General features: G+C 34.7%; 1 protein-coding gene across 5 annotated transcripts in view; it reads left to right on the top strand.

The window, feature by feature from the left end:
* Window positions 1-13,206: 13,206 nt before the first annotated feature.
* LOC136042257 (CAAX prenyl protease 2-like) overlaps window positions 13,207-15,777 on the top strand; it is a 152,393-nt gene continuing 149,822 nt past the window's right edge. For 3 of the 5 annotated variants that reach the window (XM_065727206.1, XM_065727203.1, XM_065727207.1), the window contains exon 1: window positions 13,221-13,416. The gene's annotated coding sequence lies outside the window, so the exon portion shown is untranslated. Of the gene's footprint in view, window positions 13,417-14,624; window positions 14,739-15,777 lie in introns of all 5 variants that reach the window. The other 2 variants (XM_065727205.1, XM_065727204.1) reach the window with 2 other exon arrangements.

Genomic DNA, 15,777 nt, shown 5'->3' with positions numbered 1-15,777 from the left:
CTTATTCCTTCCACGTCTTTGAGCTTATCTGCGCCTGATTCACTGTCAGTATCTGAGAAACTAGTAGTTGTAGATTTAGTATCTGGTTCTCTTGAAGTAGAAGCTTGAGATTTAGGTGTTGACCCAGCCTGACCTTCGTAAATTTCTTCTCCTCGCGAAGTAGAGGGTTTACTGATTGATTCGTCCTGTTGGTTTCTTGGCTGGGTAGAATTGAATGATTCTTGGGAGCTTTGGGAGGATTCGAATGTCTTCTTGGGGTGGCTCCATTGCTTGAAAGCCATATCTTCCGGGGGGTGGGGAACTGATTGCGTTAAGGTTTCCTTCCAAGATACCCAGTCCTTTGGTCCTGCTTTTGAAACAGTTATATCGTGATACTGGTGTTCATCAGTAACTGGATTAGTATTAAATGTACTTTGTCTAGTCTTAATTGGGTAATTAATAAGATCCATGGCTTCTCGTAATGTTTGTTTTGGGGGCTGGTTGATCTTTTCTGACTCTATGTCACCAGGGGTCTGTATAGCCTATTTTTAATTCATCGTGTAACGAAAAATGTCTGTCTATCGGTGAAACAGGGTTTACCAAATTGTCGGGGAAACGTTTTGGAGGGTAAGGGGTTAAAATTCGATCTGGGAAAAATTGCGTTTGTGGAGAAATTGTATAGTCCAATGCTTCCGACTCCTCAGTTGAAGATGAGTCGCTTTTCTTTCTCCGCGTGACGGGAGTACTTTTTTAGGGGGTAACACTATTTATCATCGTTAGAAATTCATTAAATTTCTCCTCGTCACTACTATTCTCAAAATATCCTTGTTTAAAATTAAAAGGTTTAAGCTCACTTAGTCTAGAGCGAGGTGGTTCATTTTCGTCTTCCGAGGTATTCGATGTTGAAGGTCGAGGGGTCCATGTTTCAGTGAATTTTGCCCTTTTTATGCGACTAATATGCGTTTTATAGTTTTTTCCCGTTTTGGCTTTTAATAGTTTAAAATTAACTTTATTATCATATTTTTTAATTATTCTGTAAGGGCCAGTGTATCTATTAGAGAGCTTTTTGCCCTCCGATTTGGTTTCATTTTTTAAGTAAACGCAATCTCCTACTTGAAAATCGAGTTCACCTTTAAAATTTAAGATATTTTTTGCTTCTTCTTTCCTTTTTGATTTTTTCTATTTCTTGTTTTACAAGTTTATCTCATTCTATTGATAAATACTTGTTTATAATCTTCAGAGTCATTATAGTATTGTCTTGATTCTATAATTTCATTATACGGGATTCTAAAGTCTCGTCCGAATAATATATAAAATGGGTTATCACGTATAACCTAAGAATAAGCTGTATTAATGACGTTTGTTAAATAAGGTTTCGTGCCAATCCCTACGGTTTTCTTTTGTATAAATGCCTAAAATATTAGAGAATAGCTTGTGTCTGTTCTCGATTTTTCCATTGGCCTGGGGGTGATAGGGGGTCGTTACCAATTTATTTATTTGAAGAAAAGACATTAAATTCTTGGTTACTTTTGATACGAAATTAGGACCGTTATCGCTTAATACTGTATTAGGAATTCCGAAATTAAGAAATATTTTAGCAAGGGCTTTTGAGGTCGTGTAAGCACTTTGGTTTTTCAAAGGTTTAGCAAAAGTGAAACCAGAAAAATGATCTATTACTGAAAGTACGCATGTGTGTCCTTTGTTGGACGTGGGTAGTCCTCCACTAGTACCATATAAATCAAAAGAAACTATATCAAATGGAAACCTGGCCGTAGGAGTCCTTCCAATAGTTGGATTAGGGTAAATTTGGCAATTTTTTTTTAAATTACATGTTTCACAAGTATTGACATAATTCTTCAACTTTGTTAAGGCTGAAGTGAGGAAGAAGTATTGTTTTAATCTATGGAAAGTCTTATCTAATCCTAAACGTCCTCCCACGTCAGAATGAAAAAATTCAAAAGCGGGTTTTTCCAAAATTTGGGGTAAAACTGGTATAATGGAAGATTGATTTCTGTTATTGTTATCGGTCATTATTCTACATAATATTCTTTCATCCAATTCGCAATAATAATTATCAATTTCTTTTTGAAAGATCTCATTTCATCAGGTATCTCTTTATCATATAAGAAATATTCTATTAGAGCAGCACAAGTATTGTCTTTCTTTTGATATATTTTTAAATTAGTTAAGGATAGTGGGCTGTCTTTGTGTTCTTCCTCAACCGAATTATTGGTTTTCATTTTTAAACTTTTATTTTTTGGAGCAATTTTTGCTTTTATCGTGTTAACTTCTTCATTTTCATCTTCTAAGGAAGCATTATCTGGAAATCTACTAAGATAGTCGCATGGGGCGTTTTGTTTTCCCTTAAGATGTTCAAATTCATAATCCAAGTCTTAGATTTTCAAAATCCATCTCGCGAGGATTCCCGACGGCTTTTTGAAAGTTTGCAAGTATTGCAGGCTTTTGTGGTCCGAACGCAGTTTAAATTTTCTGCCTACCAAATAGTGTCTGAACTTGTCCAAATGGTGGATAATCGATAATAATTCAAGCTGTGTAGCAGAATAATTACTCTCTCCGGATGTCAGGGTACGAGAAGCGTACGCTATTATTCTTTCCTCTCCATTTATTATTTGAGAGAGGATTGCTCCAATTCCCTTGGTTGAGGCAACCGTTGTAACAACGAATTGTCCTGTTTGAAAATCGTGTAGTAATGAAATAGGTTCTGAAGTTAGAGCCTTTTTTAAATGATCTAATGAATCCTGAGCTATTTTAGACCAAGCAATTTTTTGTGGGTTGCCTCTCGTGAGGTTCATTAGAGGTTTCGCATTTTGTGCGTAATTCCTTATAAACTTTCGAAAATAACTCATTAGACCTAAGATTCCACGTAATTGTTTAATAGTTTGGGGGGGGGGTTATAATTTTAACAGATTTTATCTTTTCAGGTTCTGGGGAAATTTGTCCTTGTGTTACAACTACTCCTAAAAATTTTAGTTTTGTTTGAAAAAGATTTACTTTTTCAGGTCTACATTTTAAATTACATTCTCTGAAATTTTCAAATACTTTTGCTAGGGTTACAAATGGTCTTCTGGATTTTTGTCCTTAGCTATGACATCATCCACAAAGTGAATGATATTATTTAGACCTCTTAATAAATGAAGTAGGGGTCAACACAATGCACTTGAACTAGTTTTTAGTCCAAATGGTACTCTTGAATATTCATAAGAGCCACATTCTGTTGTTGAAAACGCAGTTTTATAGACATCCCCCTCTGCTATTTTTACTTGATGGTAGCCCTGTGTCAAATCTAGGGAAGTAAATATTTTATTTTTATTTGATATGGAATCTAAAATTTCGTCTATTCTAGGTAGAGGAAATTTGTCACTGACTACCTGTTTATTTAGGGCTCTATAATCTACTACTAATCTAAGGTCATGGTTTTTCTTTGGCACTAGTATAACGGTTGCAGAATATGGGCTAATACTTGGTCTTATGATTTCATTTTTTTTTCGAGTTCCTGTATTTTATTTATTAGCCATTCCTTATGTTTATAAGGGATACGGTAAGGTTGTTTTGCCACTGGCAGCCCCGTAGTTTGTGTTGCGTGTTCATAAAATGGGATAAGTCCTATATCATCTTCAGATATCGAGAAAACATCTTTATATTGCCATAATAAGTCGCATAATTTTTGTTTCAATGGAATGTCCGTTATGTTATTTAGTTCGAATTTTTCAAGAAACTGAATCCTTGTCAAGGGGTATTCCTTGTCAACCTTAATGTTTATATTATTCACTAAGTTTTTTTCCAAATTTTTCCAATTATTAATATCGGTTTCCGACACTATTTGTATCTCTACTAAGCATGTTCCTTTGCTTAGGTTAATCATGTCATTTTCGTGGGTGTTCGTTATCCAAATGTAACCGTCACCCTTTTTGTAATTTATAATCTTTTCTTCACAGTTTATATATTTTGGGATATCCTCCGACGGCGAGGCTACCCAAATTTCATTCTTATCATTTACTAGTTCTAACATTTGGGATATTTGGACTCTGTGCATTGATTTAGGGGGAATCTTAGTTTTTCGTACTACAAATCCATAATATGTTTCGTTATTATTTTCTTCTATTGAATTTCTATTGAATCCGGGAGTTTCTATATTTTCTACTTTTTTCCATAAATAAGAAATTTCTTGAATTTGTTTATTCCTATATTCTTTCATGTTGCCTATGTTCTCCCTTACCTTGTTTGCTTGTATGTTATTTATTATCGAATTGGTTTCCGTCGGATAGATAAACTTTGAATTTGCTACATCTAATAGTATTTTATTGGTTTTTAAAAAATTAGCGCCAATTATGGCTTCGTAAGGAAAATTCTTACAAATTATAAATCGAGTATAGAAATTTCTGTTGTCTTTGCGCAAGGCTATGTACACAGTTCCCTTTACGTCCAGATCGTGTCCAGTTACGCTTGATAAATTTGGACAAATGTTGCTCATTCGTCGTTTAATATAATTGGGCAATCTGCTAAATACGGATGTACTTATCACATTTACTGTTGCCCCTGAATCTACAAGGGCTGAGAAATAAATATTCTCTGCATTAAAATTTTCAAGTATCGGTAACATATTATTATTATTTGCACTCAAAAATGGTATTATCACTGGTGGGGACCTAAAAATTATTTTACCACCAAATTTTGGTCCTACGAATTTTGGAGGCTTGAATCGTTTCCCCGGGGTTCCCAGATGTCAGATGTAGAGCTTTCACTTGTTCTATTTTGATTTCCTTGATTATTATTCGAGGTGGAGCTATTATATGGTTGCCGTCGGCTGATATAATTACTTCTTGTATTTCTATTTCAACTATTACTAGGTTGATTTGTCCTTCCACGATACCCTCCGCGATACTGATACGTGTTGCGTTGGAAATTCTGATTTTGGATGGGGTAATTACCTCTTGTTACAAAGGTGTTCCCTCGATTGCCTCTAGGGGCGTAGCCACTATAGTTTGTCCCCCTGGACAAACGGTTACTCGTTCCCCTAAAATTCGGGTGACAATTATTGTTTGCAAAACAATTTCTTGCGATATGTCCTAGCCGCTTACAGGTGTAGCACCTTAGTGGTTCACTATTAGTTTGTGCCCTCAATTGATTATTGGGCGCAAAACGTACTTGTCTTGGAGGCGTGGCGGTTCGAATTTGATTTCGAATAGGTTTCGGCGATGATTCTCGGGAGAAAAATCGCGGAAAGGGATCTCTTGACTTTACCGGGGTTTTACTTTCTACAGCATTTATTGACAGTTTTATCGAAATCAATCAATCGAATCAATTTCTACGGCTCTTTCTATTTCCTGAACTGCTAGTTCTAGGTTATCAATATTTTTAGTTATTAGTAGGCGATATAATTTTGGGTTGAGTCCCTGTTTAAATGCATTAAGTATTATTTTTTCATATAATTCCCCTTCTCCTGGACCGTATCGTGCTTCTGTTGTGATTCTAATTTTATGCAAGTACTCACGAACGTTTTGGGTCTTTTCGAATGTAACTAGGCCATGTTTCAGTTTATTCAATGAACTTGTATCAATAAATCTTTTCTAGAAGGCATGTTGCAATAACTCTATTGAGTTAATTGTTGAGGTTGCTTCTGTGCCTATTGTATTTTCGATTTGTTTTAGAAACGTTAGTGCCTGTCCTTTTAGTCGTAAAAGTAGCATGCTTTTAAATACTTTTAAGTCAATTTTTGTCATTTCTACGAATTATCCTAAATGTATGTTGAATTGGTCAACATCCGTATCTCCTTCATATTCTGGTAATGATTTTGCAATTTCTACCGAAGTTGCGATAATATGTTGCACTTTTAATATTTCATCTTGTTCCTGGGCCATATTTATTGTAGTCTTTTTTTAAGTATGCGGTATATAATAATTTCTAATAGTTTTTAATTTTATCACTTTTTTATTTTGATTCTTAAAGATTTTAATTATTTTTGAATGGGGTATACCTATATATATATAAAAAAAAATGCAAAAATAGAAATAATATTGCACTGCACTTAAAAATCAAAAAATGATTTGTAAAGAATCAAGCTTGTCCATGTTAGTAGGCATTAATTAATGCAGGTATTTTCAGTTCCTTTTACTGTCTTCTTTTTCTTGCCGCGCCATATGTTACGGGGGGGGGGGATTTGGTGAAATAAACGAGTTTGGTGGTAAGTTTAGCTTAAGGGGGATTTTTGCCGTCGTGCTTGGGACTTTTCTAAATCTTGGTAGCTTAATGTGGGTATGAGATATGGGAGCTAAATTACTAATAGAATAAAAAGGCCTTGTAGATAATTCCCAGCAACCTGGGAGACAGAATCATCTCAGTGATGTTCGAGGTCTCCTGAAATAATACAGATTTCCTTGGGACCGTACCTGAAGACTAGAAGAACTGTACCTGATGCCCTAGTACATAGACAACAGATGATTAAGGACAATAAGATTTATTTACTTACAACATACAACTTTGGATAAAACAGCTCCAACAATTTATAGCACGAAAGGGTGCACATGAACACTGGAACTTGACTATTATAAAACTCTCCTGAAACTGAACTACTAACTGCCTGCGTAGAGCTAATATAAGTCTAACGCGATTTCTAAACAAGTACTTGGCGGACAGGCTTGGTGACATGAGCGGTTGACCTCTACCGCTAAAATGTTGCAATACTGCTGGTAGTCTCCAATCATGATACTTTGACTAGTCTCCGCACCCAGAAGTTATTTTCGTAACAAGGATTTCCCTTCTGGTTTTGAGTTTTAAAAAAAAGCAAAGTTCAAATAAACCCGTTGGTTGGTTCCAAAAGTAGCTTTAACGTGTGTCTAAAGGCACGTAGTCCACAAAATATTGAATGACTGCTGAATTCTATAAGATTTTACTTTAAATCTTTTTCCAATTTGAAATTTACTAAAGGGGTATGACTGAGAAATTTAGTCCTGAATTTAAGAGTTTTTTAGAGGAGTATGGATAAGAGATTTGGTCCTATATTTGAGTATTTCTAACGGGGTATGAATGAGAGATTTGGTCCTGAATTTTATAGAGGAGGGGGGCTGGTCTATGTGTTACAAACGTTTCTCGACCTCTAACCAAAACCGCAATCACCAACGATTGCCACCACCAACGTATTGAACGAGTAAAAATTTGGGCCCAAAAAGAGTAAGTTTTGCTCAGAAAGAGTAAAGTCGAAAAATCTCTTGCACATGGCTAACACCAAAAGTAATGAAAATCCCTGTAAATTTTTCTCTGAAGGCATTAATCAATATGCCCATAGGATTTTTGAAATATACTTGAAATAAAAAGATGAAAGGGTTCCATATTTAAAAAAAATTCTAGATAATAATTTATACAATAAATCTAAATCCATTCACAGTTAAAGATAATATTATGGTATAAAAGTATCTAAATATAACTTTTTTTGTTAGAACATTCTACTGAAATGCAATTAGAACTATTGCCGTCTGGATGTACTGGAACGGAGAATTCGAGGGAAATGACTATTTTTATACTTCTCGACCGACTTATAATAAAGCCTTTGTCCTTTAAAATAAATGTTTCCCTTCCATGAGCACCTTCTTCCTCCCATTTTTGGAAAATTCTTTCCAATCTTTCTACAACACGGGTAGCTTTCTAAAAATATTTCAAAAGCATATAAAGCTGCTTGTACAGTGAATGTATTGCTTAAAATTCTCAAGTCCTCTGTTGTATCAGTCAGCACTAAGTTTCTAATAATGGTGTTCAGGTTGTTGAGATTGAAGTCCTCCACACTTGAACTGAGAGATCTCTTTCAACACTATATCTTTGATTGTTTGATTTTTTCCGGACGATCAAAAGACTAATGGATTTTCGAAACATTCTCTTATTCACAATATTTTGTTCCCTTTTAGGAATCTTGATCTACTGACGTTCAATTGAATTAGGCATTTTATTACGGTTCACCTCATTCTCGTCAGCCACTGCATTGGAAGAACAATAAATAAATAGTAAATAAATATTTATTAACCATATTTTTCACATGGAACTTAACGGAATACAATGAAAAAAAAAATAAAGAAAAAAAATAACGTTCTTTTTTTATCATTGCCTATCGAACTCCAAAAATCAGACAAATTAGTCGAAATAAGCTTATTGAGATCGGGGTTCAATCTCCAGTAAATCAGTTCCAAATTGATTCTAATGGCAATCAATCACCAGTACTGAAGATTAGCGAGTGCTAATTCCGAGGTAAATGTTCTAGTGACAATTTTGAAAAAGACGATTGGCGAATATTTGACCTGAATTTCGGAAAATAATTTCTATTGCTTAGTTTTCAGCTATATCATGGGGCAAAGTGCCTTTAAACTTCATAAATGGTTCCTACATTATACTTATTCATTTCTGACTGAATCTAATCTTTTTATCGTTGGTAATAGTCTGAGGTGTTGTTTTCTTTTAAATGGACGGGTATATTAATGAAGGTAAAGTCTTTTTCAGGTACATTTTTTGACATTGCCCAACCATTTAAATTATTAGCAACTAAATACATTAAATAATTAAAAGATTGTGTTTGATTAAAGTTTTTTTCAAATATTTATTATTTGCTTTAGTATGTCTTTTCATACACTAAAACACACATCTTTTTATTCCTTTTTCAATGAAGTTATACATATCTTTGTCAGCAAATAATGGAATTTTGGCTTTGGAATGCTTGAGAAAAGAATCACATGGTAGTTCTGGTGCTGAGAAGAAATGCAGTTGATCTAGTTCATTGTTTAATTGTTTAAACATAGTAGTTTAATAACTAGTTTAATAACTAGTTTAATAACTTTAATAACTAGTTTAATTGTTTAAACATACGTTTCTAAAATTTATATTAAATTTATAATTTATAATTAATATATAATTTATAATTAATTATAATTAATATTTATAATTAATTTATAATTAATTTATCAAATAAAATTAAAACATCACTTTTTTAGGTATAGTTCAATCAATATTTTGGTATAGTATCAATAGTTCAATTCAAATAGTTCAGTACAAGTCCCGAGAATAACCTTGCCAAATCTTACAGTACGAAAGAATTTTTCAATGGAACTGGTTGTTGCCAATTATTTTAAACGTTTGAAATTTTTATAATTAAAGCAAAGATTCAATGCTTAATGAATTTACTTTTCATCAAGATTACTATCTTTGTTGAACAAATACAATACAGTAAGATTTGTTATTAAATTTCCAAGCAATATTGCTCTTTATTCAAAATTTTTAACTTTATTTAACTAAGAAAAATAAGCCATTACATACAAAAATCACTACGCTAAGTAAAACAAATGAAATCAAAAGTAATCTGATGAAAATATATGTTTTAGGTTTTAGAATCATGTGTCAGTATGATTTCGGCCTTTTAAAGTCCTATAATTTTCAATTCATTTATTTAGATAATATTCATCCAGGTCATTAATAAAAAGCTCGATTATTAACATGTACTGCGAAATTTTATCCAAAATTTAAATAGCAATCCAAAAAAATATTTTTTACAAAAAACTGAAATAAAATTTGCAAATATTCTTTTTTAGCAAAAAAAAGTCAATTAAAAAGGATAAAGCAACTAAAAAATGACATTGTTTTCCAAAATTGTTTTTCAAATAAAAGCAAAGAGCTGCATTAGACCAATGACCGGCAGGATAAAGTAAAATATTTATTCAAACCTGGCACTAACAAAAATCCATATTTATGAATACATTATACTTTAAAGGAACGGAAATTGCAATAAATACTACACATTAACTTCAACGAATGTAAGTTATCTGAAAAAGGAGTAGGGAAAACACCTTTTAAACCATCTAAACTACGACTAGGAGTCCTACCACAACATCTTTAAAATGCACAAAAGCTACTAGGACTACAAGTCCTACAATCCCTATAATTACGTCTTCCCCAACAACAATTCCTAGTACTGCATCCACTACAAATAGGACTCCTTCCACAAAATCTGTGACGACCAACTGAACTGCTACAACTACAAGTCTTATCAGTACAGCTCCTGCAACAACAACAACCCAAAGTATTTTATCCAGTACAACTCCGACTCTTACCAAAACATGCTTGACAACCACCCAAACTACTTCGACCACAATCCCTACCACTTCAACTTCCAAACCTAAATCTTCTACAAAAACAAAAATTTCCAAACAACAACAACTCCCATTACCACATATACCAAAACCTTAAGCATTTTTAATCTCCAAGAAGAGTTTTATAAGGTGGTACATGTACATCAAAGTCAAGCTGTTGAGTAAAAATCACATCATTAAATTTAACAGGTATAGAATCATATTGCAGAGTTTTTCAGTTTCCTCTCTGTAAAATGCTGATCCAAAGAGTCGATGACTGAGGATCGTCAATTGATCCTGACGGATCAAAATATCGTCAATTTGGGCTGTCGTGAAGCCATCATTTGAGCGCCAAGTTACCTTTGAGAGATTAAATAAAAAAAACAAGTTTTTTTTTAACTGAAAGTAAGGAGCGACATTAAAACTCAAAACGAACAGAAATTACTTCGTATATGAAAGGGGCTGCTTCGTTATCAACGCCCTGCTCTTTAAGCTAAAGTTTGACTCTTTCTCTTAACTCTACTTTTTATAACAGTAAAAAACTTTAGCATAAAAAGCGGGCGTTGATGAGGAAGCAGCCTTTTTCATATACGATGTAATTTTTGTTCCTTTAAAGTTTTAATGTCTCTCCTCACTTTCAGTTAAAAAAAAACTTGTTTCTTTAATTAATTTCTGAACGTTTTTGAATCAATGCATGTTTTGATTTTGGCTCTCCACAGAAGAATCATTAAACCGAAATTTGTATATTTAGTTTTTTGGCTAAATGGCTTTCTCATAGTTTCGATCGAGCAATTCTGAGAAAAAAAGGAGCAGGGGAGGAAGCCTAGTTACCCTCCGAATTTTTGGCTACTTAAAAAGACAACTAGAACTATTAATTTTTTACGATTTTTTTATTAGTAAAAGATATATGTAACTCATAAAATAGCTTACGTAAAGAACTTTTGTATTCTCATGTTTTTATTGCATATGTGAGGGGTTCACCCCCCTCTTCAGTACCTCGCTCTTTACATTAAAGCTTAAATTTTGTCCCAATTCATTAAGAATGACCCCTGAATCACAAAAGCCGTAGGATAAATAGTTGAAATTACAAAAAATACTTTAGCGTAAAGAGCACGGTATTTGAAGGAGGTGAGCTCCTCATATGCGTAATAATTTCTCTTCGTTTTAAGTTTAAATGCTGCTCCTTACTTCAGGTTGAAAAAAATTTTCATATTTGTTTTTTCATTGTTTTTTTTAAAATAATGCTAGAAAATCCTGCGCTCCCTTCATGGAAATTTTCTTCCCCAATGACAAATTCCTCGATGGGAAGTTCCCTCAACATATCTCCCTCTTCTCAACCCCTCCCCCAACCAAAAATTCCTCTGAATACGTCTCTACACTTCCCAATAACCATTACTATATGTAAGCACTGGTCAAAGTTTGTAACTTTTAGCCCCTCCCACGAGGACTGTGGGGGAGTAACTCGTCCCAAAAGATATAGGTATAAGGTTTTTCGACTACGCTGAATAAAATGGCAGTCTCAGAATTTTGATCTGTTGACTTTGGGAAAATAATTAGCGTGGGAGGGGGCCTAGGTGCCGTCTAATTTTTTTAGTCACTTAAAAAGGGCACTAGAACTTTTCATTTCTGCTAGAATGAGCCCTCTTGCAACATTCTAGGACCACTAGTTCGATACGATCACCCCTGGGAAAAAACAAACAAACGAATAAATACGAATCCGTCATCTGCCTTCTGACAAAAAATACAAAATTTCACTTTTTGTAGATAGGAGCTAGAAACTTCTACAATAGGGTTCTCTGATACGCTGAATCTGATGGTGTGAAATTTGTTAAGATTCTTTGATTTTTAGGGCCGTTTCCCCCTATTTTCTAAAATAAGGCAAATTTTCTCTGACTAGTAACTTTTGATGGGTAAGACTAAACTTGATGAAACTTATATATTTAAAATCAGCATTAAAACGCAATTCGTTTGATGTAGCTATTGGTATCGAAATTCCATTTCTTAGAGTTTTGGTTACTATTGAGCCGGGTCGCTCCTTATTATACTTCGTTGCTACTAACTGTTTGATCTGTGTTAGAATATGGTGTTGGTGATGGAAAGGTTATAAGATATCACCAACTGGAGTAGTCTATCACCATTGGCACTGCTGGCCATAAGTGAATTGACCTTCATTGTCTTGTACACAGGGGTTTTTCCATCGAAGTGGCTTTGGATATCTAATGGTTTAAATATACTCTAATTTTTTCGATTTTGAACGAGACGTCACTTAGGGTATTTTGAACAGACTTTCTTGAATGAAAATTACTCTTGTCAGGTTTTTCTCGAATTGACGTGTGTCATTATATATTATATACCTTCGGAAATCTAACAGCTTAAGCAGACGCGTCTCTTTTTTTCAATCGAAACGATATATCACTTGGGGTCGTTTGAGTAAACTTAAAACTCCTTGTTAATAAGAAAAATCGACGTCAGCTGGCGGAGTGTCGCCATTTCCTCCTGGGTTCTTGCGCTAGTCGGTTGATATCAGAGATCTGGTGAAGGGTTGCCAGCAGCGGTACAAATGTACCAGTTTGGTACATTTGCCCTCTAAAGGTACATTCTGGTACAATCACAAATTCTCTGGTACATTTTACAAAATGTTGTATTATATGGTACAATAAGATTTTATTGGGTATCAGAACGCAGGGAGTGGAGGGAATTGTAGATTTTATTTGTTTTCTCTTCTAGAGTTTTAAGTTTTCCTTTACACATTCATTCAAGTGCCTGCTGCTGAACCCTTGCGGTCATAATATATAATGAAGCAGCAAGGCCATCTTTATGGTAAGTACAAAATATGTAAGAAGTTATTTGGAGGAGTGACACCAAAATTTTTTTCTGCAGGGGAAAGGAGGTCTCCCAAATATCTTTAAAAGAAGATATGTGATACATTGTTCTCTTTCTTGTAAAGTAAATTTCCGATCGTCCGCTTTTTGTGCGTAGCTTAAAAAAAAAATGTCTGGCCCATAGCACAAAACGCAAAAAATAGATATGGTACAATATTTTGATAGTGGTACAATCTTAAGGCGTTTTATAGTGCTTTTTTTTACGAAATGTCGGCAACACTCATCTATGGCTGGCAAAAATTTCAAAACCCTAACGAAACGTTGAAGCATAAAACGAGGATTAGCTATATAAATTTAAGTTTTCCTCGTCAAAGCTTATTCAGGCAAGCACCTGAGGTGGGTCTCACGACAAGTGGGTATAGTACTTTTACTTACTGGATATTATTCAGTCTATTGGATCGTCAAGTTGCACAGATACTACCCAGCAGAAGCAGGTAGGCCTAGGCTATTAAAGAGGACACTATTGTGCTTAATTCATTAGGCCTACATCTCTAAAATAGGGTAGGGAGTTTGAGGGATACACAGTGTTCCTCATACTGCTCTTCTTGCAAAGCTGGTATGAGCTTGCTGCTCACCTTTGGATACCCTAGAGTGCTTTAATGTCCATTTTTATTGGGGAGATGCTAGGGTCATTCCAAATTCCAGGTGTGGATAATAGCTATGGACAGTTTTGGATAAAATTCTAGTTGAAGATATTTTGAAGAAACTACCTCCACTACTTCTCCCTCTAGACGGCTCTGACCTTTGATGACCTTTAAAAACATGTGCATTATAAAAGTGAAACCTTGCAAAATAGCTTCATAACTTTCAGCTTCATAACTTTGCTCAATTCTATTTTATAAGGTTTTAATTCTATTTTATAAGGTTTTAAAGATACACAAATACATTTCATAAATTTTGAAAAATAAACAACATTAATGTGGCTCAAAATTCTACTCAAATAACAGGAATTGCATTTTCAGAACTAAAGGCAGAGAAAAAGCAACTAGTAACTGAAAATTAAGGTAAAATGTTGTTTTGTCAAAATTTCAGTAGGCAATAGACCTGTCATGTAGGCAAATTTCAGGGCCCTCCAGAGGGAGAAGCAGTGGAGGTGGGTACTTTAAAATACCTTCCTGGGACATACTTTAGCCTGTAGACCCTTCCCTGAAAATTTCATTTTCTTAACCTAAACCCTTTCTAAGAGAGCAAGAAGTCAATTAACTAGAATTTTACCCAGTTTTGTAACTGTACACTGCTTCCTGGTGGTAAACATTCTTTTTATGAGCCTTTGAGCTTGGTTTGCTTTAGCAGCTTTAGCAGACAGTCCTTAGAGCTTGCAATTGTCAGCATATTGTAACAGTGGGTTTTTCAGGTGAGATGTACAGTCTTTAATATATATGTGTTGAACAACATGGGCCCCAGGATTGTGTCCCATGGGACTCCACTAATGACAGGAATTTCATCACAATAAATAGTATTACCAGTGGTATCATAGACTACTACCCTCTGCATTCTTCCAGTAAGAAAGGCTTCAATACTATATCCTCATACACCCTATATGCTTCTATTTTCAGGAGAAGAAATTAATGCTGTACTTTATCAAAGGCTTGATCAAGATCTGACCTATATCCTCATGCACCCTATATTCTCCCTTCTTCAGGAGAAGAAATTGATGCTGATGCTGTACTTTATCAAAGTCTTGATCAAGCAATATAGAATCCACCCAAAGATCATCATCAAAGAGTCTGTTGACAAAGTCATATGATTCAATGAGGTTTGTATCAATTAAGTGACCTTTCCAGAAACCATATTGACCTTTTGAAAGTGACTGATTTCCTTCAAGGTGAGAGAACAGTGCATCATTTATAATGCTTTCAAGGACCTTGTATACAACCAAAGTGAGACTTATAGGGTGACAATTAAAGCTTGGTCCTTTTTTGAGTTTGATGTTGGCCTGCTTCTGGTCACTTTGGAAGTGAGTAACATCCTAAACATCACTGCTATTGGCTCAGCAATATGTTCAGCTACTTCTTTTAATAGTCTTGGTTGCACCTTATCTGTCCCAGCTGCTTTATTTGCATCCAGTCTTTTAAGCCTTTTCAGAACCTACACCTATAATTGTCATATACATTGGTTCTCCAATTGGTTACTTTGGTAAAGTGGGCTGAAGGTTTGCTATGGGCTGAGTGAAGAAATATGTACCATAGCTAGAGTTGAGAAAATCATAGTTCAGAGTTGAGATCAACAAGATCTTTAGCCTCTGAGGTCTTTGTGCCATCCTCTTTAATGAGGTCTGGGATATCATGTCTTGAGGGACTAGCTGCTGAGATATGGTGCCAGAACCCCTTTTGATTCTGCTGTGCGTCAGCTGCAATTGCTTCCTTGCAGTTTTGTTTTGATCCTTCTAGTCAAATTTCTTAGCCTATTTCTGCACTTTTTGAATGTGTCATAGTGGTTATCACATCTGCTCTTTACATATTTGGTCCATGCTCTTTTCTTTTTCCTTCTAGCCCTTATGACTTCTTTGAGCTGGAAGGGGAGTGTTTGGGGCAGAGGCAACCAGTATATGTGGGTATGTTTATTTTCTCCAGCTAAGACCACTGACTTAAATGCCTCCTAGCTTTTTGAATTTTACCACTGTCAACCACACCCTCCTTTTGACCAGTTCTGCCATATTAATTAATAATCTGTAAAGGATCTTTTTGCTTTTTTTCTTTCTTGAAGTTCACCTGTATCTGAGTCAAGATACAAATATGGTCACTGCCTCCAATTGCAGGGTGACATGAAGCAGAAATAATTTGTTCAGGGTCATT

This window comes from Artemia franciscana, unplaced genomic scaffold (genome assembly GCF_032884065.1).
Source record: "Artemia franciscana unplaced genomic scaffold, ASM3288406v1 PGA_scaffold_89, whole genome shotgun sequence".
Taxonomy (NCBI): domain Eukaryota; kingdom Metazoa; phylum Arthropoda; class Branchiopoda; order Anostraca; family Artemiidae; genus Artemia; species Artemia franciscana.
The sequence above is the reverse complement of the archived record's forward strand: the minus strand, read 5'-3'. Positions and strand labels throughout refer to the sequence as shown.